This window comes from Delphinapterus leucas, chromosome 1 (assembly GCF_059928025.1).
Source record: "Delphinapterus leucas isolate spDelLeu-1000000601 "Yukka" chromosome 1, BTC_Dleu_Yukka2, whole genome shotgun sequence".
NCBI lineage: Eukaryota > Metazoa > Chordata > Mammalia > Artiodactyla > Monodontidae > Delphinapterus > Delphinapterus leucas.
This window is the reverse complement of record NC_143129.1, coordinates 5,473,878-5,500,686: the sequence shown is the minus strand read 5'-3', so window position 1 is coordinate 5,500,686 and position 26,809 is coordinate 5,473,878.

Here is a 26,809-nt window from a genome sequence, read left to right as displayed (position 1 = left end):
AGCGTACGAGTTAGGATTAGGGGACGGGTGAGGGTAAGGCTTCGGGTAAGGGTTAGGGTTAGGGTTAGGGGTAGGGTTAGGGTTAGGGGACGGGGACGGTTTAGCGTACAGGTTAGTGTACGACAACGATTTAGGATGAGCGTACGTGTTAGGGTACGCGTTAGTGTTAGCGTACGGTTTAGGATTAGGGGACGGGTGAGGGTAAGGCTTCGGGTAAGTTTTAGGGTTAGGGTTAGGGTTAGGGGACGGGGACGGGGACGGTTTAGGGTACAGGTTAGGGTACGACAAGGGTTTAGGTTGAGCGTACGTGTTAGGGTACCGGTTAGAGTTAGCGTACGGTATAAGATTAGGGGACGGGTGAGGGTAAGGCTTCGGGTAAGGGTTAGGGTTAGGGTTAGGGTTAGGGGCCGGGGACGGGGACGGGGACGGTTTAGGGTACAGGTTAGGGTACGACAACGGTTTAGGGTGAGCGTACGTGTTAGGGTAAGGGTTAGTTTTAGCGTACGGGTTAGGACTAGGGGACGGGTGAGGGTAAGGCTTCGGGTAAGGGTTAGGGTTAGGGTTAGGGTTAGGGTTAGGGTTAGGGGACGGGGACCGTTTAGGGTACAGGTTAGGGTACGACAACGGTTTAGGTTGAGCGTACATGTTAGGGTATGCGTTAGTGTTAACGTACGGGTTAGGATTAGGGGACGGGTGAGGGTAAGGCTTCGGGTAAGGGTTAGAGTTAGGGTTAGGGTTAGGGTTAGGGGACTGGGACGGTTTAGGGTACAGGTTAGGGTACGACAACGGTTTAGGGTGAGCGTAGGTGTCAGGGTATGGGTTAGTGTTAGCGTACGGGTTAGGTTAGGGGACGGGTGAGGGTAAGGCTTCGGGTAAGGGTTATGGTTATGGTTAGGGTTAGGGTTAGGGTTAGGGGACGGGGACGGTTTAGGGTACAGGTTAGTGTACGACAACGGTTTAGGGTGAGCGTACGTGTTAGGGTACGGGTTAGTGTCAGCGTACGGGTTAGGATTAGGGGACGGGTGAGGGTAAGGCTTTGGGTAAGGGTTACGGTTAGGGTTAGGGGACGGGGACGGGGACGTTTTAGGGTACAGGTTAGGGTATGACAACGGTTTAGGGTGAGCGTACGTGTTAGGGTACGGGTTAGTGTTAGCGTACTGGTTAGGATTAGGGGACGGGTGAGGGTAAGGCTTCGGGTAAGGTTTAGGGTTAGGGTTAGGGTTAGGGTTAGGGTTAGGGGACGGGGATGGTTTAGGGTACAGGTTAGGGTACGACAACGGTTTAGGGTGAGCGTACGTGTTAGGGTACGGGTTAGTGTTAGCGTATGGGTTAGGATTAGGGGACGGGTGAGGGTAAGGCTTCGGGTAAGGGTTAGGGTTAGGGTTAGGGGACGGGGACGGGGACGGGGACGGGGACGTTTTAGGGTACAGGTTAGGGTACGACAACGGTTTAGGGTGAGCATACGTGTTAGGGTAAGTGTTAGTGTTAGCGTAACGGTTAGGTTTAGGGGACGGGTGAGGGTAAGGCTTCGGGTAAGGGTTAGGGTTAGGGTTAGGGTTAGGGTTAGGGGACGGGGACAGTTTAGGGTACAATTTAGTGTACGACAACGGTTTAGGGTGAGCGTACGTGTTAGGGTACAGGTTAGTGTTTAGCGTACGGTTTAGGATTAGGGGACGGGTGAGGGTAAGGTTTCGGGTAAGGGTTAGGGTTAGCGTTAGTGTTAGGGTTAGGGTTAGGGTACGGGGATGGTTTAGGGTACAGGTTAGGGTACGACAATGGTTTAGGGTGAGCGTACGTGTTAGGGTACGGGTTAGTGTTAGCATATGGGTTAGGATTAGGGGACGGGTGAGTGTAAGGCTTCGAGTAAGGGTTAGGGTTAGGGGACGGGGATGGTTTAGGGTACAGGTTAGGGTACGACAACGGTTTAGGGTGAGCGTACGTGTTAGGGTAAGGGTTAGTGTTAGCGTACGGGTTAGGGTTAGGGAACGGGTGAGGGTAAGGCTTCGGGTAAGGGTTAGGGTTAGGGTTAGGGTTAGGTTTAGGGGACGGGGACGGGGACGGTTTAGGGTACAGGCTAGTGTACGACAACGGTTTAGGGTGAGCGTACGTGTTAGGGTACGGGTTAGTGTTAGCGTACGGGTTAGGATTATGGGACGTGTGAGGGTAAGGCTTCGGGTAAGTGTTAGGGTTAGGGTTAGGGGACGGGGATGGGGTCGTGGACGGTTTAGAGTACAGGGTAGGGTACGACAACGGTTTAGGTTGATCGTACGTGTTAGGGTACGTTTTAGTGTTAGCGTACAGGTTAGGATTAGGGGACGGGTGAGGGTAAGGCTTCGGGTAAGGGTTAGGGTTATGGTTAGGGTTAGGGGACGGGGACGGGGACGGGGACGTTTTAGGGTACAGGTTAGGGTACGACAACGGTTTAGGTTGAGCGTACGTGTTAGGGTAAGGGTTAGTTTTAGCGTACGGGTTAGGATTAGGGGACGGGTGAGGGTAAGGCTTCGGGTAAGGCTTAGGGTTAGGGTTAGGGTTAGGGTTAGGGTTAGGGGACAGGGACCTTATAGGGTACAGGTTAGGGTACGACAACGGTTTAGGGTGAGCGTACACGTTAGGGTACGGGTTAGTGTTAACGTACGGGTTAGGATTAGGGGACGGGTGAGGGTAAGACTTCGGGTAAGGGTTAGGGTTAGGGTTAGGGTTAGGGTTAGGGGTCGGGGACGGTTTAGGGTACAGGTTAGGGTATGACAACGTTTTAGGGTGAGTGTAGGTGTCAGGGTATGGGTTAGTGTTAGCGTACGGGTTAGGATTAGGGGACGGGTGAGGGTAAGGCTTCGGGTAAGGGTTAGGGTTAGGGCTAGGGTTAGGGTTAGGGGACGGGGACGGGGACGGTTTAGGGTACATGTTAGGGTACGACAACGGTTTGGGGAGAGCGTACGTGTTAGGGTACGGGTTAGTGTTAGCATACGCGTTAGGATTATGGGACGGGTGAGGGTAAGGGTTTGGGTAAGGGTTAGGTTTAGGGTTAGGGTTAGGGGACGGGGACGGGGACGGGGACGGTTTAAGGTACAGGTTAGTGTACGACAACGGTTTAGGGTGAGCATACATGTTAGGGTACGGGTTAGTGTTAGCGTAAAGGTTAGGATTAGGGGACGGGTGAGGGTAAGGCTTCGGGTAAGGGTTAGGGTTAGGGTTAGGGTTAGGGTTAGGGGACGGGGATGGGGACGGTTTAGGGTACAGTTTAGGGTACGACAACGGTTTGGGGAGAGCGTACGTGTTAGGGTACGGGTTAGTGTTAGCGTACGGGTTAGGATTAGGGGACAGGTGAGGGTAAGGTTTCGGGTAAGGGTTAGGGTTAGGGTTAAGGTTAGGGTTAGGGTTAGGGGACGGGGATGGTTTAGGGTACAGGTTAGGGTACGACAACGGTTTAGGGTGAGGGTACGTGTGAGGGTACGGATTAGTGTTAGCGTACGGGTTAGGTTAGGGTACGGGTGAGGGTAAGGCTTCGGGTAAGTGTTAGGGTTAGGGTTAGGTTTAGGGTTAGGGGATGGGGACGGTTTAAGTACAGGTTAGGGTACCACAACGGTTTAGGGTGCACGTACGTGTTAGGGTACGGGTTAGTGTTAGCGTACGGGTTAGGATTAGGGGACGGGTTAGTGTAAGGCTTCGGGTAAGGGTTAGGGTTAGGGTTAGGGTTAGGGTTAGGGGACGGGGACGGTTTAGGGTACAGGTTAGGGTACGACAAAGTTTTAGGGTGAGCGTACATGTTAGGGTACGGATTAGTGTAAGCGTACGGGTTAGGATTAGGGGACGGGTGAGGGTAAGGCTTCGGGTAAGGGTTAGTGTTAGGGTTAGGGTTAGGGTTAGGGGACGGGGACTGGGACGGTTTAGCGTACAGGTTAGTGTACGACAACGGTTTAGTATGAGCGTACGTGTTAGGGTATGGGTTAGTGTTAGCGTACGGGTTAGGATTAGGGGACGGGTGAGGGTAAGGCTTCAGGTAAGGGTTAGGTTTATGGATAGGGTTAGGGTTAGGGGACGGGGACGGGGATGGTTTAGGGTACAGGTTAGGGTACGACAACGGTTTAGGGTGAGCGTACATGTTAGGGTACGGATTAGTGTTAGCGTACGGGTTAGGATTAGGGGACGGGTGAGGGTAAGGCTTTGGGTAAGGGTTAGGGTTAGGGTTAGGGGTAGGGTTAGGGTTAGGGGACGGGGACGGTTTAGCGTACAGGTTAGTGTACGACAAAGATTTAGGATGAGCGTACGTGTTAGGGTACGCCTTAGTGTTAGCGTACGGTTTAGGATTAGGGGACGGTTGAGGGTAAGGCTTTGGGTAAGTTTTAGGGTTAGGGTTAGGGTTAGGGGACGGGGACGGTTTAGGGTACAGGTTAGGGTACGACAACGGTTTAGGGTGAGCGTAGGTGTCAGGGTATGGGTTATTGTTAGCGTACGGGTTAGGTTAGGGGACGGGTGAGGGTAAGGCTTCGGGTAAGGGTTATGGTTACGGTTAGGGTTAGGGTTAGGGTTAGGGGACGGGGACGGTTTAGGGTACAGGTTAGTGTACGACAACGGTTTAGGGTGAGCGTACGTGTTAGGGTACGGGTTAGTGTTAGCGTACGGGTTAGGATTACGGAACGGGTGAGGGTAAGGCTTCGGGTAAGATTTAGGGTTAGGGTTAGGGTTAGGGTTAGAGTTAGGGTACGGGGACGGTTTAGGGTACAGGTTAGGGTACGACAACGGTTTAGGGTGAGCGTACGTGTTAGGGTACGGGTTAGTGTTAGCGTACGTGTTAGGATTAGGAGAAGGGTGAGTGTAAGGCTTCGGGTAAGGGTTAGGGTTAGGGTTAGGGTTAGGGGACGGGGACGGGGACGGGGACGGTTTAGGGTACAGTTTAGGGTACGACAACGGTTTAGGTTGAGCGTACGTGTTAGGGTATGGGTTAGTGTTAGCGTACGGGTTAGGATTAGGGGACGGGTGACGGTAAGGTTTCGGGTAAGGGTTAGGGTTAGGGTTAGGGTTAGGGTTAGGGTTAGGGGACGGGGACGGTTTAGGGTACAGGTTAGGGTCCGACAACAGTTTAGGGTGAGCGTACGTGTTAGGGTACGGGTTAGTGTTAGCGTACGGGTTAGGATTAGGGGACGGGTGAGGGTAAGGCTTCGGGTAAGAGTTAGGGTTAGGGTTAGGGTTAGGGGACGGGGACGGGGACGGGGACGGTTTAGGGTACAGGTTAGGGTATGACAACGGTTCAGGGTTAGCGTACGTGTTAGGGTATGGGTTACTGTTAGCGTACGGGCTAGGATTGGGGACGGTGAGGTTAAGGCTTCGGGTAAGGGTTAGGGTTAGGGTTAGGGGACGGGGATGGGGACGTGGACGGTTTAGGGTACAGGTTAGGGTACGACAACGGTTTAGGTTGATCGTACGTGTTAGGGTACGGGTTAGTGTTAGCGTACGGGTTAGGATTAGGGGACGGGTGAGGGTAAGGCTTCGGGTAAGGTTTAGGGTTAGGGTTAGGGTTAGGGGACGGGGACGGGGACGGGGACGGTTTAGGGTACAGGTTACGGTACGACAACGGTTTAGGGTGAGCGTACGTGTTAGGGTAGAGTTTAGTGTTAGCGTACGGGTTAGGATTAAGGGACGGGTGAGGGTAAGGCTCGGGTAAGGGTTAGGGTTAGGCTTAGGGTTAGGGGACGGGGACGGGGACGGTTTAGGGTACAGGTTAGGGTACGACAACTGTTGAGGGTGAGCGTACATGTTAGGGTACGGGTTAGTGTTAGCGTACGGGTTAAGATTAGGGGACGGGTGAGGGTAGGCTTTGGGTAAGGGTCAGGGTTAGGGTTAGGGTTAGGGTTAGGGTTAGGGTACGGGGACGGTTTAGGGTACAGGTTAGTGTACGACAACGGTTTAGGGTGAGCGTACGTGTTAGTGTACGGGTTAGTGTTAGCGTACGGGTTAGGATTAGGGGATGGGTGAGGGTAAGGCTTCGGGTAAGGGTTAGGGTTAGGGTTAGGGCTAGGGTTAGGGTTAGGGGACGGGGACGGGATAGGGTACACGTTAGGGTACAACAACGGTTTAGGGTGAGCGTACATGTTAGGGTACGGGTTAGTGTTAGCGTACGGGTTAAGATTAGTTTACGGGTAAGGCTAAAGCTTCGGGTAAGGGTTAGGGTTAGGGTTAGGGTTAGAGTTAGGGGACGGGGACGAGGACGGTTTAGGGTACAGGTTAGGGTACGACAACGATTTAGGGTGAGTGTACGTGTTCGGGTACGGGTTAGTGTTAGCGTAGGGGTAGGATTATGGGAGGGGGGTGAGGGTAAGGCTTCGTGTAAGGGTTAGGGTTAGGGTTAGGGTTAGGGTACGGGGACGGTTTAGGGTACAGGTTAGGGTACGACAAAGGTTTAGGGTGAGCGTACGTGTTAGGGTACGGGTTAGTGTTAGCGTATGGGTTAGGATTAGGGGACGGGTGAGGGTAAGGCTTCGGGTAAGGGTTAGGGTTAGGGTTAGGGTTAGGGTTAGGGGACGGGGACGGGGACGGTTTAGGGTACAGTTTAGGGTACGACAACGATTTGGGGAGAGTGTACGTGTTAGCGTACGGGTTAGTATTAGCATACGGGTTAGGATTGGGGACGGGTGAGGGTAAGGCTTTGGGTAAGGGTTAGGGTTAGGGTTAGAGTTAGGGTTAGGGGATGGGGACGGGGACGGTTTAGGGTACAGGTTAGGGTATGACAACGGTGTAGGGTGAGCGTACGTTTTAGGGTACGTGTTACTATTAGCGTACGGGTTAGGATTAGGGGACAGGTGTGGGTAAGGCTTCGGGTAAGGGTTAGGGTTAGGGTTAAGGTTAGGGTTAGGTTTACGGGACGGGGATGGTTTAGGGTACAGGTTAGGGTACGACAACGGTTTAGGGTGAGGGTACGTGTGAGGGCACGGGTTACTGTTAGCGTACGGGTTAGGATTAGGGAACGGGAGAGGGTAAGGCTTCGGGTAAGGGTTAGGGCTTGGGTTAGGGTTAGGGGACGGGGACGGGGACGGGGACGGTTTAGGGTACAGGTTAGGGTACGACAACGATTTAGGGTGAGCGTACGTGTTAGGGTACAGGTTAGTGTTAGCGTACAGGTTAGGATTAGGGGACGGGTGACGGTAAGGCTTCAGGTAAGGGTTAGGGTTAGGGTTAGGGTTAGGGGATGGGGACGGGGACGGGGACCGTTTAGGGTACAGGTTAGTGTACGACAACGGTTTAGGTTGAGCGTACATGTTAGGGTACGGGTTAGTTTTAACGTACGTGTTAGGATTAGGGGATGGGTGAGGGTTAGACTTCGGGTAAAGGTTAGGGTTAGGGTTAGGGTTAAGGTTAGGGGACGGGGATGGTTTAGGGTACAGGTTAGGGTACGACAACGGTTTAGGGTGAGAGTAGGTGTCAGGGTATGGGTTAGTGTTAGCGTATGGGTTAGGATTAGGGGCCAGGTGAGGGTAAGGCTTCGGGTAAGGGTTAGGGTTAGGGTTAGGGGACGGGGACGTTGACGGGGACGGGGACGGTTTAGGGTACAGGTTAGAGTACGACAACGGTTTGGGGAGAGCGTACGTGTTAGGGTACGGGTTAGTGTTAGCATACGGGTTAGGATTAGGGGACGGGTGAGGGTAAGGCTTTGGGTAAGGGTTAGGGTTAGGGTTAAGGTTAGGGTTAGGGTTAGGGGACGGGGATGGTTTAGGGTACAGTTTAGGGTACGACAACGGTTTAGGGTGAGGTTACGTGTGAGGGTACGGGTTAGTGTTAGCGTACGGGTTAGGATTAGGGAACGGGTGAGGGTAAAGCTTCGGGTAAGGGTTAGGGCTAGGGTTAGGGTTAGGGTTAGGGGACGGGGACGGGGACAGTTTAGGGTACAGGTTAGGGTACGACAACGGTTTAGGATGAGCGTACGTGTTAGGGTACAGGTTAGTGTTAGCGTACGGGTTAGGATTAGGGGACGGGTGAGGGTAAGGTTTCAGGTAAGGGTTAGGGTTAGGGTTAGGGTTAGGGGAGGGGGACGGGGACGGGGACGGTTTAGGGTACAGGTTAGTGTACGACCACGGTTTAGGGTGAGCATACATGTTAGGGTACGGGTTAGTGTTAGCGTACGGGTTAGGATTAGGAGACGGGTTAGGGTAAGGCTTCGAATAAGGGTTAGGTTTAGGGTTAGTGTTAGGGGACGGGGACGGGGACGGTTTAGGGTACAGGTTAGGGTACGACAAAGATTTAGGGTGAGCGTAGGTGTCAGGGTATGGGTTAGTGTTAGCGTACGGGTTAGGTTAGGGGACGGGTGAGGGTAAGGCTTCGGGTAAGGGTTAGGGTTAGGGTTAGGTTTAGGGTTAGGGGACGGGGACGGTTTAGGGTACAGGTTAGGGTATGACAAGGGTTTAGGGTGAGCGTACGTTTTAGGGTACGAGTTAGTGTTAGCGTACGAGTTAGGATTACGGGACGGGTGAGGGTAAGGCTTCGGGTAAGGTTTAGGATTAGGGTTAGGGTTAGGGTTAGAGTTAGGGGACGGGGACGGTTTAGGGTACAGGTTAGGGTACGACAATGGTTTAGGGTGTGCGTACGTGTTAGTGTACGGGTTAGTGTTAGCGTACGTGTTAGGATTAGGGGACGGGTGAGGGTAAGGCTTCGGGTAAGGGTTAGGGTTATGGTTAGGGTTAGGGGACGGGGACGGGGACGGGGACGTTTTAGGGTACAGGTTAGGGAACGACAACGGTTTAGGGTGAGCGTACGTGTTAGGGTAAGGGTTAGTGTTAGCGTACGGGTTAGGATTAGGGGACGGGGGAGGGTAAGGCTTCGGGTAAGGTTTAGGGTTAGGGTTAGGGTTAGGGTTAGAGTTAGGGGACGGGTACGGTTTAGGGTACAGGTTAGGGTACGACAATGGTTTAGGGTGAGCGTACGTGTTAGTGTACGGGTTAGTGTTAGCGTACGTTTTAGGATTAGGGGAAGGGTGAGGGTAAGGCTTCGGGTAAGGGTTAGGGTTAGGGTTAGTGTTAGGTTTAGGGGACGGGGACGGGGACGGTTTAGGGTACAGGCTAGGGTACGACAACGGTTTAGGGTGAGCGTACGTGTTAGGGTACGGGTTAGTGTTAGCGTACGGGTTAGGATTAGGGGACGGGTGAGGGTAAGGCTTCGGGTAACGGTTAGGGTTAGGGTTAGGGTTAGGGTTAGGGTTAGGGGACGGGGACCTTATAGGGTACAGGTTAGGGTACGACAACGGTTTAGGGTGAGCGTACACGTTAGGTTACGGGTTAGTGTTAACGTACGGGTTAGGATTATGGGACGGGTGAGGGTAAGACTTCGGGTAAGGGTTAGGGTTAGTGTTAGGGTTAGGGTTAGGGGTCGGGGACGGTTTAGGGTACAGGTTAGAGTATGACAACGGTTTAGGGTGAGTGTAGGTGTCAGGGTATGGGTTAGTGTTAGCGTACGGGTTAGGATTAGGGGACGGGTGAGGGTAAGGCTTCGGGTATGGGTTAGGGTTAGGGCTAGGGTTAGGGTTAGGGGACGGGGACGGGGACGGTTTAGGGTACAGGTTAGGGTACGACAACGGTTTGGGGAGAGCGTACGTGTTAGGGTACGGGTTAGTGTTAGCATACGGGTTAGGATTAGGGGACGGGTGAGTGTAAGGCTTTGGGTAAGGGTTAGGTTTAGGGTTAGGGTTAGGGGACGGGGACGGGGACGGGGACGGTTTAAGGTACAGGTTAGTATACGACAACGGTTTAGGGTGAGCATACATGTTAGGGTACGGGTTAGTGTTAGCGTAAAGGTTAGGATTAGGGGACGGGTGAGGTTAAGGCTTCGGGTAAGGGTTAGGGTTAGGGTTAGGGTTATTGTTAGGGGACGGGGATGGGGACGGTTTAGGGTACAGTTTAGGGTACAACAACGGTTTGGGGAGAGCGTACGTGTTAGGGTACAGGTTAGTGTTAGCGTACGGGTTAGGATTATGGGACAGGTGAGGGTAAGGTTTCGGGTAAGGGTTAGGGTTAGGGTTAAGGTTAGGGTTAGGGTTAGGGGACGGGGATGGTTTAGGGTACAGGTTAGGGAACGACAACGGTTTAGGGTGAGGGTACGTGTGAGGGTACGGGTTAGTGTTAGCGTACGGGTTAGGATTAGGGAACGGGTGAGGGTAAGGCTTCGGGTAAGGGTTAGGGCTAGGGTTAGGGTTAGGGTTAGGGGACGGGGACGGGGACGGTTTAGGGTACAGGTTAGGGTACGACAACGGTTTAGTGTGAGCGTACGTGTTAGGGTACGGGTTAGTGTTAGCGTACGGGTTAGGATTAGGGGATGGGTGACGGTAAGGCTTCAGGTAAGGGTTAGGGTTAGGGTTAGGGTTAGGAGACGGGGACGGGGACGGTTTAGGGTACAGTTTAGTGTACGACAACGGTTTAGGGTGAGCATACATGTTAGGGTACGGGTTAGTGTTAGCGTACAGGTTAGGATTAAGGGACGGCTTAGGGTAAGGCTTCGGGTAAGGGTTAGGGTTAGGGTTAGGGTTAGGGTTAGGGGACGGGGACGGGGACGGTTTAGCGTACAGGTTAGTGTACGACAACGGTTTAGGATGACCGTACGTGTTAGGGTACGGGTTAGTGTTAGCGTACGGGTTAGGCTTAGGAGACGGGTTAGGGTAAGGCTTCGGGTAAGGGTTAGGTTTAGGGTTAGTGTTAGGGGACGGGGACGGGGACGGTTTAGGGTACAGGTTAGGGTACGACAAAGGTTTAGGGTGAGCGTAGGTGTCAGGGTATGGGTTAGTGTTAGCGTACGGGTTAGGTTAGTGGACGGGTGAGGGTAAGGCTTCGGGTAAGGGTTAGGGTTAGGGTTAGGTTTAGGGTTAGGGGACGGGGACGGTTTAGGGTATAGGTTAGGGTACGACAAGGGTTTAGGGTGAGCGTACGTTTTAGGGTACGGGTTAGTTTTAGCGTACGAGTTAGGATTACGGGACGGGTGAGGGTAAGGCTTCGGGTAAGGTTTAGGGTTAGGGTTAGGGTTAGAGTTAGGGGACTGGGACGGTTTAGGGTACAAGTTAGGGTACGACAATGGTTTAGGGTGTGCGTACGTGTTAGTGTACGGGTTAGTGTTAGCGTACGTGTTAGGATTAGGGGAAGGGTGAGGGTAAGGCTTCGGGTAAGTGTTAGGGTTAGGGTTAGGGGACGGGGATGGGAACGTGGACGGTTTAGGGTACAGGTTAGGGTACGACAACGGTTTAGGTTGATCGTACGTGTTAGGGTACGGGTTAGTGTTAGCGTACGGGTTAGGATTAGGGGACGGGTGAGGGTAAGGCTTCGGTTAAGGGTTAGGGTTATGGTTAGGGTTAGGGGACGGGGACGGGGACGGGGACGTTTTAGGGTACAGGTTAGGGTACGACAACGGTTTAGGGTGAGCGTACGTGTTAGGGTAAGGGTTAGTGTTAGCGTACGGGTTAGGATTAGGGGACGGGTGAGGGTAAGGCTTCGGGTAAGGGTTAGGGTTAGGGTTAGGGTTAGGGTTAGGGTTAGGGGACGGGGACCTTATAGGGTACAGGTTAGGGTACGACAACGGTTTAGGATGAGCGTACGTGTTAGGGTACGGGTTAGTGTTAGCGTACGGGTTAGGATTAGGGGACGGGTGAGTGTAAGGCTTCGGGTAAGGGTTATGTTTAGGGTTAGTGTTAGGGTTAGGGGACGGGGATGATTTAGAGTACAGGTTAGGGTACGACAACGGTTTAGGGCGAGGCTACGTGTGAGGGTACGGGTTAGTGTTAGCGTACGGGTTAGTATTAGGGAACGGGTGAGTGTAAGGCTTCGGGGAAGGGTTAGGGCCTGGGTTAGGGTTAGGGTTAGGGGACGTGGACGCGGACAGTTTAGGGTACAGGTTAGGGTACGACAACGGTTTAGGGTGAGCGTAAGTGTTAGAGTACGTGTTACTGTTAGCGTACGGTTTAGGATTAGGGGACAGGTGTGGGTAAGGCTTCGGGTAAGGGTTAGGGTTAGGGTTAAGGTTAGGGTTAGGGTTAGGAGACGGGGATGGTTTAGGGTACAGGTAAGTGTACGACAATGGTTTAGAGTGAGGGTACATGTTAGGGTACGGGTTAGTGTTAGCGTACGGGTTAGGATTAGGGAACGGGTGAGGGTAAGGCTTCGGGTAAGGGTTAGGGCTAGGGTTAGGGTTAGGGTTAGGGGACGGGGACGGGGACGGTTTAGGGTACAGGTTAGTGTACGACAACGGTTTAGGGTGAGCATACATGTTAGGGTACGGGTTAGTGTTAGCGTACGGGTTAGGATTAGGGGACGGGTTAGGGTAAGGCTTCGGGTAAGGGTTAGGGTTAGGGTTAGGGTTAGGGTTAGGGTACGGGGACGGTTTAGGGTACAGGTTAGGATACGACAACGGTTTAGGGTGAGCGTAGGTGTCAGGGTATGGGTTAGTGTTAGCGTACGGGTTAGGTTAGGGTACGGGTGAGGGTAAGGTTTCGGGTAAGGGTTAGGGTTAGGGTTAGGTTTAGGGTTAGAGTTAGGGGACGGGGACGGTTTAGGGTACAGGTTAGGGTACGACAATGGTTTAGGGTGTGCGTATGTGTTAGGGTATGGGTTAGTGTTAGCGTACGTGTTAGGATTAGGGGAAGGGTGAGGGTAAGGTTTCGGGTAAGGGTTAGGTTTAGGGTTAGGGTTAGGGGATGGGGACGGGGACGGGGACGGTTTAGGGTAGAGGTGAGGGTACGACAACGGTTTAGGGTGAGCGTACGTGTTAGGGTACGGGTTAGTGTTAGCGTACGGGTTAGGATTAGGGAACAGGTGAGCGTAAGGCTTCGGGTAAGGGTTAGGGCTAGGGTTAGGGTTAGGTTTAGGGGACAGGGACGGGGACGATTTAGGGTAAAGGTTAGGGTACGACAACGGTTTAGTGTGAGTGTACGTGTTAGGGTATGGGTTAGTGTTAGCGTACGGATTAGGATTAGGGGACGGGTGACGGTAAGGCTTCGGGTAAGGGTTAGGGTTAGGGTTAGGGTTAGGGGACGGGGATGGGGACGGTTTAGGGTACAGGTTAGGGTGCGACAACGTTTTAGGGTGAGCGTACATGTTAGGGTACGGTTTAGTGTTAGCGTACGGGTTAGGATTAGGGGACGGGTGAGGGTAAGGCTTCGGGTAAGGGTTAAGTTTATGGATAGGGTTAGGGTTAGGGTTAGGGGACGGGGATGATTTAGGGTACAGGTTAGTGTACGACAACGGTTTAGGGTGAGCGTGCATGTTAGGGTACGGATTAGTTTTAGCGTACGGGTTAGGATTAGGGGACGGGTGAGGGTAAGGCTTCGGGTAAGGGTTAGGGTTAGGGTTAGGGGTAGGGTTAGGGTTAGGGGACGGGGACGGTTTAGCGTACTGGTTAGTGTACGACAACGATTTAGGATGAGCGTACGTGTTAGGGTACGCATTAGTGTTAGCGTACGGTTTAGGATTAGGGGACGGGTGAGGGTAAGGCTTCGGGTAAGTTGGTTAGGGTTAGGGCTAGGGTTAGGGGACGGGGACAGGGATGGTTTAGGGTACAGGTTAGGGTACGACAACGGTTTAGGTTGAGCGTACGTGTTAGGGTACCGGTTAGAGTTAGCGTACGGGATAGGATTAGGGGACGGGTGAGGGTAAGGCTTTGGGTAAGGGTTAGGGTTAGGGTTAGGTTTAGGGGCCGGGGACGGGGGCGGTTTAGGGTACACGTTAGGGTACGACAATGGTTTAGGGTGAGCGTACGTGTTAGGGTAAGAGTTAGTGTTAGCGTACGGTTTAGGACTAGGGGACGGGTGAGGGTAAGGCTTCGGGTAAGGGTTAGGGTTAGGGTTAGGGTTAGGGTTAGGGGACGGGGACCGTTTAGGGTACAGGTTAGGGTACGACAACGGTTTAGGTTGAGCGTACATGTTAGGGTATGCGTTAGTGTTAACGTACGGGTTAGGATTAGGGGACGGCTGAGGGTAAGGCTTCGGGTAAGGGTTAGGGTTAGGGTTAGGGTTAGGGTTAGGGGACGGGGACGGTTTAGGGTACAGGTTAGGGTACGACAACGGTTTAGGGTGAGCGTAAGTGTCAGGGTATGGGTTAGTGTTAGCGTACGGGTTAGGTTAGGGGACGGGTGAGGGTAAGGCTTCGGGTAAGGGTTATGGTTACGGTTAGGGCTAGGGTTAGGGTTAGGGGACGGGGACGGTTTAGGGTACAGGTTAGTGTACGACAACGGTTTAGGGTGAGCGTACGTGTTAGGGTACGGGTTAGTGTTAGCGTACGGGTTAGGATTACGGGACGGGTGAGGGTAAGGCTTCGGGTAAGGTTTAGGGTTAGGGTTAGGGTTAGGGTTAGAGTTAGGGTACGGGGACGGTTTAGGGTACAGGTTAGTGTACGACAACGGTTTAGGGTGAGCGTACGTGTTAGGGTACGGGTTAGTGTTAGCGTACGAGTTAGGGTTAGGGGAAGGGTGAGTGTAAGGCTTCGGGTAAGGGTTAGGGTTAGGGTTAGGGTTAGGGGACGGGGACGGGGACCGGGACGGTTTAGGGTACAGGTTAGGGTACGACAACGGTTTAGGGTGAGCGTACGTGTTAGGGTACGGGTAAGTGTTAGCATACGGGTTAGGATTAGGGGATGGGTGAGGGTAAGGCTTTGGGTAAGTGTTAGGGTTAGGGTTAGGGGACGGGGACGGGGACGTTTTAGGGTACAGGTTAGGGTATGACAACGGTTTAGGGTGAGCGTACGTGTTAGGGTACGGATTAGTGTTAGCGTACGGTTTAGGATTAGGGGACGGGTGAGGGTAAGGCTTCGGGTAAGGTTTAGGGTTAGGGTTAGAGTTAGGGTTAGGGTTAGGGGACCGGGATGGTTTAGGGTACAGGTTAGGGTACGACAACGATTTAGGGTGAGCGTACGTGTTGGGGTACGGGTTAGTGTTAGCGTACGGGTTAGGATTAGCGAACGTGTGAGGGTAAGGCTTCGGGTAAGGGTTAGGGTTAGGGTTAGGGTTAGGGTTAGGGGACGGGGACGGGGACGGTTTAGGGTACAGGTTAGGGTACGACAACGTTTTAGGTTGAGCGTACGTGTTAGGGTACGGGTTAGTGTTAGCGTACGGGTTAGGATTAGGGGACGGGTGAGGGTAAGGCTTCGGGTAAGGGTTAGGGTTAGGGTTAGGGTTAGGGGACGGGGACGGGGGCGGAGGTGGTTTAGGGTACAGTTTAGGGTACGACAACAGTTTAGGGTGATCGTACGTGTTAGGGTATGGGTTAGTGTTAGCGTACGGGTTAGGATTAGGGGACGGGTGAGGGTAAGGCTTCGGGTAAGGGTTAGGGTTAGGGTTAGGGTTAGGGGACGGGGACGGGGACGGGGACGTTTTAGGGTACAGGTTAGGGTACAACAACGGTTTAGGGTGAGCGCACGTGTTAGGGTACGGGTTAGTGTTAGCGAAGGGGTAGGTTTAGGGGACGGGTGAGGGTAAGGCTTCGAGTAAGTGTTAGGGTTAGGGGACGGGGACGGTTTAGGTTACAATTTAGTGTACAACAACGGTTTAGGGTGAGCGTACGTGTTAGGGTACAGGTTTGTGTTTAGCGTACGGTTTAGGATTAGGGGACGGGTGAGGGTAAGGTTTCGGGTAAGGGTTAGGGTTAGCGTTAGGGTTAGGGTTAGGGGACGGGGACAGTTTAGGGTACAATTTAGTGTACGACAACGGTTTAGGGTGAGCGTACGTGTTAGGGTACTGGTTAGTGTTAGCGTACGGGTTAAGATTAGGTTACGGGTAAGGCTAAGGCTTCCGGTAAGGGTTAGGGTTAGGGTTAGGGTTAGGGTTAGGGGACGGGGAGTGGGACGGTGTAGGGTACAGGTTAGGGTACGACAACGGTTTAGGGTGAGCATACGTGTTAGGGTACGGGTTAGTGTTAGCGTACGGGTTAGGATTAGAGGACGGGTGAGGGTAAGGATTCGGGTAAGGGTTAGTGTTAGGGTTAGGGTTAGGGGACGGGGACGGTTTAGGGTTCAGGTTAAGGTACGACAACGGTTTAGGGTGAGCGTACGTGTTAGGGTACGGGTTAGTGTTAGCGTACGGGTTAGGATTAGGGGACTGGTGAGTGTAAGGCTTCGGGTAAGGGTTAGGGTTAGGGTTAGGGTTAGGGTTACGGTTAGGGGACGGGGACGGTTTAGGGTACAGGTTAGGGTACGACAACGTTTTAGGGTGAGTATACGTGTTAGGGTACGGGTTAGTGTTAGCGTACGGGTTAGGATTAGGGGACGGGTGAGGGTAAGGCTGCGGGTAAGGGTTAGGGTTAGGGTTAGGGTTAGAGGAAGGGTTAGGGGATGGGGACGGGGACGGTTTAGGTTACAGGTTAGGGTACGACAGCGGTTTAGGGTGAGTGTACGTGTTAGGGTATGGGTTACTGTTAGCGTACTGGTTAGGATTAGGGGACAGGTGAGTTGAAGGCTTCGAGTAAGGGTTAGGGTTAGGTTTAGGGTTAGGGGACAGGTACGGTTTAGGGTACAGTTTAGGGTACGACAACTGTTTAGGGTGAGCATACGTGTTAGGGTAGGGGTTAGTGTTAGCGTACGGGTTAGGATTAGGGGACGGGTAAGGGTAAGGCTTCGGGTAAGGGTTAGGGTTAGGGTTAGGGTTAGGGTTAGGGTTACAGTTAGGGGACGGGGACGGTTTAGGTTTTAGGTTAGGGTACGACAACGGTTTAGGGTGAGCCTACGTGTTAGGGTATGGGTTAGTGTTAGCGTACGGGTTAGGATTAGGGGACGGGTGAGGGTAAGGCTTCGGGTAAGGGTTAGGGTTAGGGTTAGGGTTAGGGGACGGGGACAGTTAAGGGTACAGGTTAGTGTACGACAACGGTTTAGGGTGAGCATACGTGTTAGGGTATGGGTTAGTGTTAGCCTACAGCTTAGGATTAGGGGACGGGTGAGGGTAAGGTTTCGGGTAAGTGTTAGGGTTAGGGTTAGGGTTAGGGGACGGGGACGGTTTAGGGTACAGGTTAGGGTAAGAGAACGGTTTAGAGTGAGCGTACGTGTTAGGGTACGGGTTAGTGTTAGCGTACGCGTTAGGATTAGGGGACGGGTGAGGGTAAGGCTTAGGGTAAGGGTTAGGGTTAGGGTTAAGGTTAGGGGACGGGGACGGTGTAGGGTACAGGTTAGGGTACGACAACGGTTTAGGGTGAGTGTACGTGTTAGGGTATGGGTTAGTGTTAGTGTACGGGTTAGGATTATGGGACAGGTGAGGTTAGGCTTCGGGTAAGTGTTAGGGTTAGGGTTAGGGTTAAGGTTAGGGGACGGGGACGGTTTAGGGTACAGGTTAGGGTACGACAACGGTTTAGGGTGAGCGTACGTGTTAGGGTACGGGTTAGTGTTGGCATACGGGTTAGGATTAGGGGACGGGTGAGGGTAAGGCTTCGGGTAAGGGTAAGGGTTAGGGTTAGGGTTAGGGTTAGGGGACGGGGACGGTTTAGTGTACAGGTTAGGGTACAACAACTGTTTAGGGTGAGCGTTAATGTTAGGGTACGGGTTACTGTTAGCGTACGGGTTAAGAAGAGGTGACGGGTAAGGCTAAGGCTTCGGGTAAGGGTTAGGGTTAGGGTTAGGGTTAGGGTTAGGGGACGGGGACGGGGACGGTTTAGGGTACAGGTTAGGGTACGACAACGGTTTAGGGTGAGTGTACGTGTTAGGGTACGGGTTAGTGTTAGCGTAGTGGTTAGGATTATGGGACGGGTGAGGGTAAGGCTTCGGGTAAGGGTTAGTGTTAGGGTTAGGGTTAGGGGACGGGGACGGTTTAGTGTAGAGTTTAGGGTACGACAACGGTTTAGTTTGAGCGTACGTGTTAGGGTATGGGTTAGTGTTAGCGTACGGGTTAGGATTAGGGGACGGGTGACGGTAAGGTTTCGGGTAAGGTTTAGGGTTAGGGTTAGGGTTAGGGTTAGGGGACGGGGACGGTTTAGGGTACAGGTTAGGGTCCGACAACTGTTTAGGGTGAGCGTACGTGTTAGGGTACGGGTTAGTGTTAGCGTACGGGTTAGGATTAGGGGTCGGGTGAGGGTAAGGCTTCGGGTAAGAGTTAGGGTTAGGGTTAGGGTTAGGGGACGGGGACGGGGATGGGGACGGTTTAGGGTACAGGTTAGTGTACGACAACGGTTTAGGGTGAGCGTACGTGTTAGGGTAAGGGTTAGTGTTAGCGTACGGGTTAGGATTAGGGAACGGGTGAGGGTAAGGCTTCTGGTAAGGGTTAGGGTTAGGCTTAGGGTTAGGGTTAGGGTTAGGGGTCGGGGACGGTTTAGGGTACAAGTTAGGGTACGACAACCGTTTACGGTGAGCGTACGTGTTAGGGTACGGGTTAGTGTTAGTGTACGGGTTAGGATTAAGGGACAGGTGAGGGTAAGGCTTCGGGTAAGGGTTAGGGTTAGGGTTAGGGTTAGGGTTAGGGGATGGGGACGGTTTAGGGTACAAGTTAGGTTACGACAACGGTTTAGGGTTAGCGTACGTGTCAGGGTATGGGTTAGTGTTAGCGTACGGGTTAGGATTGGGGACGGGTGAGTTTAAGGCTTCGGGTAAGGGCTAGGGTTAGGGTGATGGTTAGGGTTAGGGGACGGGGACGGTTTAGGGTACAGGTTAGGGTACGACAACGGTTTAGGGTGAGCGTACGTGTTACGGTAGAGTTTAGTGTTAGCGTACGGGTTAGGATTAAGGGACGGGTGAGGGTAAGGCTCGGGTAAGGGTTAGGGTTAGGATTAGGGTTAGGGGATGGGGACGGGGACGGTTTAGGGTACAGGTTAGGGTACGACAACGGTTTAGAGTGAGCGTACGTGTTAGGGTACGGGTAAGTGTTAGCATACGGGTTAGGATTAGGGGACGGGTGAGGGTAAGGCTTTGGGTAAGGGTTAGGGTTAGGGTTAGCGGATGGGGACGGGGACGTTTTAGGGTACAGGTTAGGGTATGACAACGGTTTAGGGTGAGCGTACGTGTTAGGGTATGGGTTAGTGTTAGCGTACGGGTTAGGATTAGGGGACGGGTGAGGGTAAGGCTTCGGATAAGGTTTAGGGTTAGGGTTAGGGTTAGGGTTAGGGTTAGGGGACGGGGATGGTTTAGGGTACAGGTTAGGGTACGACAACGGTTTAGGGTGAGCGTACGTGTTAGGGTACGGGTTAGTGTTAGCGTACGGGTTAGGATTAGGGGACGGGTGAGGGTAAGGCTTCGGGTAAGGGTTAGGGTTAGGGTTAGGGGACGGGGACGGGGACGGGGACGGGGACGTTTTAGGGTACAGGTTAGGGTACGACAACGGTTTAGGGTGAGCGTACGTGTTAGGGTAAGGGTTAGTGTTAGCGTACGGGTTAGGTTTAGGGGACGGGTGAGGGTAAGGCTTCGGGTAAGGTTTAGGGATAGGGTTAGGGTTAGGGAACGGGGACAGGGACAGTTTAGGGTACAATTTAGTGTACGACAACGGTTTAGGGTGAGCGTACGTGTTAGGGTACAGGTTAGTGTTTAGCGTAAGCGTTAGGATTAGGGGACGGGTGAGGGTAAGGTTTCGGGTAAGGGTTAGGGTTAGTGTTAGGGTTAGGGTTAGGGTTAGGGTACCGGGATGGTTTAGGGTACAGGTTAGGGTACGACAAAGGTTTAGGGTGAGCGTACGTGTTAGGGTACGGGTTAGTGTTAGCGTATGGGTTAGGATTAGGGGACGGGTGAGTGTAAGGCTTCGAGTAAGGGTTAGGGTTAGGGGACGGGGACGGTTTAGGGTACAGGTTAGGGTACGACAACGGTTTAGGGTGAGCGTACGTGTTAGGGTACGGGTTAGTTTTAGCGTACGGGTTAGGATTAGGGGACGGGTGAGGTTAAGGCTTCGGGTAAGGGTTAGGGTTAGGGTTAGGGCTAGGGTTAGGGTTAGGGGACGGGGACGGTTAAGGGTACAGTTTAGGGTACAACAACGGTTTAGGGTGAGCGTACATGTTAGGGTACGGGTTAGTGTTAGCGTACGGGTTAAGATTAGGTTACAGATAAGGCTAAGGCTTCGAGTAAGGGTTAGGGTTAGGGTTAGGGTTAGGGTTAGGGGACGGGGACTGGGACGGTGTAGGGTACAGGTTAGGGTACGACAACGGTTTAGGGTGAGCATACGTGTTAGGGTACGGGTTAGTGTTAGCGTACGTGTTAGGATTAGAGGACGGGTGAGGGTAAGGCTTCGGGTAAGTGTTAGGGTTAGGGTTAGGGTTAGGGGACGGGGACGGTTTAGGGTACAGGTTAAGGTACGACAACGGTTTAGGGTGAGCGTACGTGTTAGGGTACGGTTTAGTGTTAGCGTACGGGTTAGCATTAGGTGACTGGTGAGTGTAAGGCTTCTTGTAAGGGTTAGGGTTAGGGTTAGGGTTAGGGTTACGGTTAGGGGACGGGGACGGTTTAGGGTACAGGTTAGGGTACGACAACGTTTTAGGGTGAGCATACGTGTTAGGGTACGGGTTAGTGTTAGCGTATGGTTTAGGATTAGGGGACGGGTGAGGGTAAGGCTGCGGGTAAGGGTTAGGGTTAGGGTTAGGGTTAGGGGAAGGTTTGGGGGACGGGGACGGGGACGGTTTAGGGTACAGGTTAGGGTACGACAGCGGTTTAGGGTGAGTGTACGTGTTAGGGTATGGGTTACTGTTAGCGTACTGGTTAGGATTAGGGGACAGCTGAGTTGAAGGCTTCGAGTAAGGGTTAGGGTTAGGGTTAGGTTTAGGGTTAGGGGACAGGTACGGTTTAGGGTACAGGTTAGGGTACGACAACTCTTTAGAGTGAGCATACGTTTTAGGGTACGGGTTAGTGTTAGCGTACGGGTTAGGATTAGGGGACGGGTAAGGGTACGGCTTCGGGTAAGGGTTAGGTTTAGGGTTAGGGTTAGGGTTAGGGTTACAGTTAGGGGACGGGGACGGTTTAGGTTTCAGGTTAGGGTACGACAACGGTTTAGGGTGAGCGTACGTTTTAGGGTACGGGTTAGTGTTAGCGTACGGGTTAGGATTAGGGGACGGGTGAGGGTAAGGCTTCGGGTAAGGGTTAGGGTTAGAGGACGGGGACGGTTTAGGGTAGAGGTTAGGGTACGACAACGGTTTAGGGTGAGCGTACGTGTTAGGGTACGGGTTAGTGTTAGCGTACGGGTTAGGATTAGGTGACGGGTGAGATTAAGGCTTCGGGTAAGGGTTAGGGTTAGGGTTAGGGCTAGGGTTAGGGTTAGGGGACGGGGACGGTTTAGGGTACAGGTTAGGGTACAACAACGGTTTAGGGTGAGCGTACATGTTAGGGTACGGGTTAGTGTTAGCGTACGGTTTAAGATTAGTTTACGGGTAAGGCTAAAGCTTCGGGTAAGGGTTAGGGTTAGGGTTAGGGTTAGGGTTAGGGTTAGGGGACGGGGACGGTTTAGGTTACAGGTTAGGATACGACAACGGTTTAGGGTGAGCGTACATGTTAGAGTACGGAATAGTGTTAGCGTACAGGTTAGGATTAGGGGACCGGTGACGGTAAGGCTTCGGGTAATGGTTAGGGTTAGGGTTAGGGTTAGGGTTAGGGGACGGAGAGGGGGACGGTTTAGGGTACAGGTTAGGCTACGACAACGGTTTAGGATGAGCGTACGTGTTAGGGTACGGGTTAGTGTTAGCGTACGGGTTAGGATTACGGGACGGGTGAGGGTAAGGCTTCGGGTAAGGGTTAGGGTTAGGGTTAGGGTTAGGGTTAGGGGATGGGGACGGTTTAGGGTACAGGTTAGGGTACGAAAACATTTTAGGGTGAGCGTACGTGTTAGGGTACGGGTTAGTGTTAGCGTACGGGTTAGGATTAGGGGACGGGTGAGGGTAAGGCTTCGGGTAAGTGTTAGGCTTAGGGTTAGGGTTAGGGGACGGGGACGGGGACGGGGACGGTTTAGGGTACAGGTTAGGGTACGACAAAGTTTTAAGGTGAGCGTACGTGTTAGGGTACGGGTTAGTGTTAGCGTACGGGTTAGGATTAGGGGACGGTTGAGGGTAAGGCTTTCGGTAAGTGTTAGGGTTAGGGTTAGGGTTAGGGGATGGGGATGGTTTAGGGTACAGTTTAGGGTACGACAACGGTTTAGGGTGAGCGTACGTGTTAGGGTACGGGTTAGTGTTAGCGTACGGGTTAGGATTAGGGGACGGGTGAGATTAAGGCTTCGGGTAAGGGTTAGGGTTAGGGTTAGGGTTAGGGTTAGGGTTAGGAGACGGGGACGGTTTAGGGTACAGGTTAGGGTACGACAACGGTTTAGAGTGAGCGTACGTGTTAGGGTACGGGTTAGTGTTAGCGTACGGGTTAGGATTAGGGGACGGGTGAGGGTAAGGCTTCGGGTAAGGGTTAGGGTTAGGGTTAGGGTTAGGGTTAGGGTTAGGGGATGTGGACGGTTTAGTGTACAGGTTAGGGTACGACAATGGTTTAGGGTGAGCGTACATGTTAGGTTACGGGTTAGTGTTAGCGTACGGGTTAGGTTTAGGGGACGGGTGAGGGTAAGGCTTCGGGTAAGGGTTAGTGTTAGGGTTAGGGCTAGGGTTAGGGGACGGGGACAGTTCAGGGTACAATTTAGTGTACGACAACGGTTTAGGGAGAGCGTACGTGTTAGGGTACGGGTTAGTGTTAGCGTACGTGTTAGGATTAGGGGACGGGTGAGGGTAAGGCTTCGGGTAAGGGTTAGGGTTATGTTTAGGGTTAGGGTTAGTGTACGGGGATGGTTTAGGGTACAGGTTAGGGTACGAAAACGGTTTAGGGTGAGCGTACGTGTTAGGGTACGGGTTAGTGTTAGCGTATGGGTTAGGATTAGGGGACGGGTGAGTGTAAGGCTTCGGGTAAGAGTTAGGGTTAGGGGACGGGGACGGTTTAGGGTACAGGTTAGGGTACGACAACGGTTTAGGGTGAGCGTACGTGTTAGGGTACGGGTTAGTGTTAGCGTACGTGTTAGGATTAGGGGACGGGTGAGGTTAAGGCTTCGGGTAAGGGTTAGGGTTAGGGTTAGGGCTAGGGTTAGGGTTAGGGGACGGGGACGGTTTAGGGTACAGTTTAGGGTACAACAACGGTTTAGGGTGAGCGTACATGTTAGGGTACGGGTTAGCGTTAGCGTACGGGTTAGGATTAGGCGACTGGTGAGTGTAAGGCTTCGGGTAAGGTTTAGGGTTAGGGTGAGGGTTAGGGTTACGGTTAGGGGACGGGGACGGTTTAGGGTACAGGTTAGGGTACGACAACGTTTTAGTGTGAGCATACGTGTTAGGGTACGGGTTAGTGTTAGCGTACGGGTTAGGATTAGGGGAAGGGTGAGGGTAAGGCTGCGGGTAAGGGTTAGGTTTAGGGTTAGGGTTAGGGTAAGGGTTAGGGGACGGGGACGGGGACGGTTTAGGGTACAGGTTAGTGTACGACAACGGTTTAGGGTGAGTGTACGTATTAGGGTATGGGTTACTGTTAGCGTACTGGTTAGGATTAGGGGACGGGTGAGTTGAAGGCTTCGAGTAAGGGATACGGTTAGGGTTAGGGTTAGGGTTAGGGGACAGGGACGGTTTAGGGTACAGGTTAGGGTACGACAACGGTTTAGGGTGAGCATACGTGTTAGGGTACGGGTTAGTGTTAGCGTACGGGTTAGGATTAGGGGACGGGTGAGGGTAAGGATTCGGGTAAGGGTTAGGGTTAGGGTTAGGGTTAGGGTTAGGGTTACAGTTAGGGGACGGGGACGGTTTAGGGTACAGGTTAGGTTACGACAACTGTTTAGGGTGAGCGTACGTGTTAGGGTACGGGTTAGTGTTAGCGTACGGGTTAGGATTAGGGGACGGGTGAGGGTAAGGCTTCGGGTAAGGGTTAGGGTTAGGGTTAGGGTTAGGGTTTGTGTTAGCGGACGGGGACGGTTTAGGGTACAGGTTAGGGTACGACAACGGTTTAGGGTGAGCGTACGTGTTAGGGTACGGTGTAGTGTTAGCGTACGGTTTACGATTATGGGACGGGTGAGGGTAAGGCTTCTGGTAAGGGTTAGGGTTAGGGTTAGGGTTAGGGTTAGGGGACGGGGACGGTTTAGGGTAGAGGTTAGGGTACGACAATTGTTTAGGGTGAGCGTACAGGTTAGGTTACGGGTTAGTGTTAGCGTACGGGTTAGGATTAGGGGACGGGTGAGGGTAAGGCTTCGGTAAGGGTTAGGGTTAGGGTTAGGGTTAGGGGACGGGGACAGTTAAGGGTACAATTTAGTGTACGATAACGGTTTAGGGTGAGCGTACGTGTTAGGGTACGGGTTAGTGTTAGCGTCCGGGTTAGGATTAGGGGACGGGTGAGGGTAAGGCTTCGGGTAATGGTTAGGGTTAGGGTTAGGGTTAGGTTTAGGGTTAGGGGACGGGGATGGTTTAGGGTACAGGTTAGGGTACGACAAGGTTTTAGGATGAGCGTACGTGTTAGGGTACGGGTTAGTGTTAGCGTACGGTTTAGGATTAGGGGACGGGTGAGGGTAAGGCTTCGGGTAAGGTTTAGGGTTAGGGGACGGAGACGGTTTAGGGTACAGGTTAGGGTACGAAAACGGTTTAGGGTGAGCGTACGTGTTAGGGTACGGGTTAGTGTTAGCGTACGGGTTAGGATTAGGGGATGGGTGAGGTTAAGGCTTCGGGTAAGGGTTAGGGTTAGGGTTAGGGCTAGGGTTAGGGTTAGGTGACGGGGACGGTTTAGGGTAAAGGATAGGGTACAACAACGGTTTAGGGTGAGCGTACATGTTAGGGTATGGGTTAGTGTTAGCGTATGGGTTAAGATTAGGTGACGGGTAAGGGTAAGGCTTAGGGTAAGGGTTAGGGTTAGGGTTAGGGTTACGGTTAGGGGACGGGGACGGTTTAGGGTACAGGTTAGGGTACGACAACGGTTTAGGGTGAGTGTACGTGTTAGGGTACGGGTTAGTGTTAGCGTACGGGTTAGGATTAGGGGCAGGGTGAGGGTAAGGCTTCGCGTAAATGTAAGTGTTAGGGTTAGGGTTAGGGTTAGGGTTAGGGGACGGGGACGGTGTAGTGTACAGGTTAGGATACGACAATTGTTTAGGGTGAGCGTACATGTTAGGTTATGGGTTAGTGTTAGCGTACGGGTTAGGATTAGGGGACCGGTAAGGGTAAGGCTTCAGGTAAGGGTTAGGGTTAGGGCTAGGGTTAGGGTTAGGGTACGGGGACGGTTTAGGGTACAGGTTAGGGTACGACAACTGTTTAGGGTGAGCGTACGTGTTAGGGTACGGGTTAGTGTTAGCATACGGGTTAGGATTAGGGGACAGGTGAGGGTAAGGCTTCGGGTAAGGGTTAGGGTTAGGGGACGGGGACGGGGACGGGGACGGTTTAGGGTACAGGTTACAGTACGACAACGGTTTAGGGTGAGCGTACGTGTTAGGGTAAGGGTTAGTGTTAGCGTACGGGTTAGGATTAGGGGACGGGTGAGGGTAAGGCTTCGGGTAAGTGTTAGGTTTAGGGTTAGGGTTAGGGTTATGGTTAGGGGACGGGGACCGTTTAGGGTACAGGTTAGGGTATGACAACGGTTTAGGGTGAGCGTACATGTTAGGGTACGGGTTAGTGTTAGCGTACGGGTTAGGATTAGGGGACGGGTGAGGGTAAGGCTCCGGTTAAGGGTTAGGGTTAGGGTTAGGGTTAGGGGACGGGGACGGGGACGGGGACGGTTTAGGGTACAGGTTAGGGTACGAGAACGGTTTAGGGTGAGCGTACATGTTAGGGTACGGTTTAGTGTTAGCGTACGGGTTAGGATTAGGGGACGGGTTAGGGTAAGGTTTCGGATAAGGGTTAGGGTTAGTGTTAGGGGACGGGGACAGGTTAGGTTACAGTTTAGGGTACGACAATGGTTTAGGGTGAGCGTACGTGTTAGGGTACTCATTAGTGTTAGCGTACGGGTTACGTTTAGGGGACGGGTGAGGGTAAGGCTTCGGGTAAGTGTTAGGGTTAGGGTTAGGGTTAGGGTTAGGGTCAGGGGACGGGGACGTATTAGGGTACAGGTTAGCGTACGACAACGGTTTAGGGTGAGCATACGTGTTAGGGTACTCATTAGTGTTAGCGTACGTGTTAGGATTAGGGGACGGGTGAGGGTAAGGCTTTGGGTAAGGGATAGGGTTAGGTGTAGGGTTAGGGTTAGGGGACGGGGACGGGGACGGTTTAGGGTACAGGTTAGTGTACGACAACTGTTGAGGGTGACCGTACGTGTTAGGATACGGGTTAGTGTTAGCGTTCGGGTTAAGATTAGGGGATGGGTGAGGTTAAGGCTTCGGGTAAGGGTTAGGGTTAGGGTTAGGGTTAGGTGACGGGGACAGGGACGGGAACGTTTTAGGGTACAGGTTAGGGTACGACAACGGTTTAGGGTGAGCGTACGTTTTAGGGTACGGGTTAGTGTTAGCATATGGTTTAGGATTATGGGACGGGTGAGGTTAAGGCTTCGGGTAAGGGTTAGGGTTAGGGTTAGGGTTAGGTGACGGGGACGGGGACGGGGACGGGGACGGTTTAGGGTACAGGTTAGGTTACGACAACGGTTTAGGGTGAGCGTACGTGTTAGGGTACGGGTTAGTGTTAGCGTACGGGTTAGGATTAGGGGATGGGTGAGGGTAAGACTTCGGGTAAGGGTTAGGGTTAGGTTTAGGGTTAGGGTTAGGGTTAGGGTTAGGGGACGGGGACGGTTTAGGGTACAGTTTAGGGTACGACAACGGTTTAAGGTTAGCGTACGTGTTAGGGTACGGGTTAGTGTTAGCGTACGGGTAGGATTAGGGGACGGGTGAGGGTAAGGCTTAGGGTAAGTGTTAGGGTTAGGTTTATGGTTAGGGGACGGGGACAGTTTAGGGTACAGGTTAGGGTACGACAACGGTTTAGGGTGAGCGTAGGTTTTATGGTACA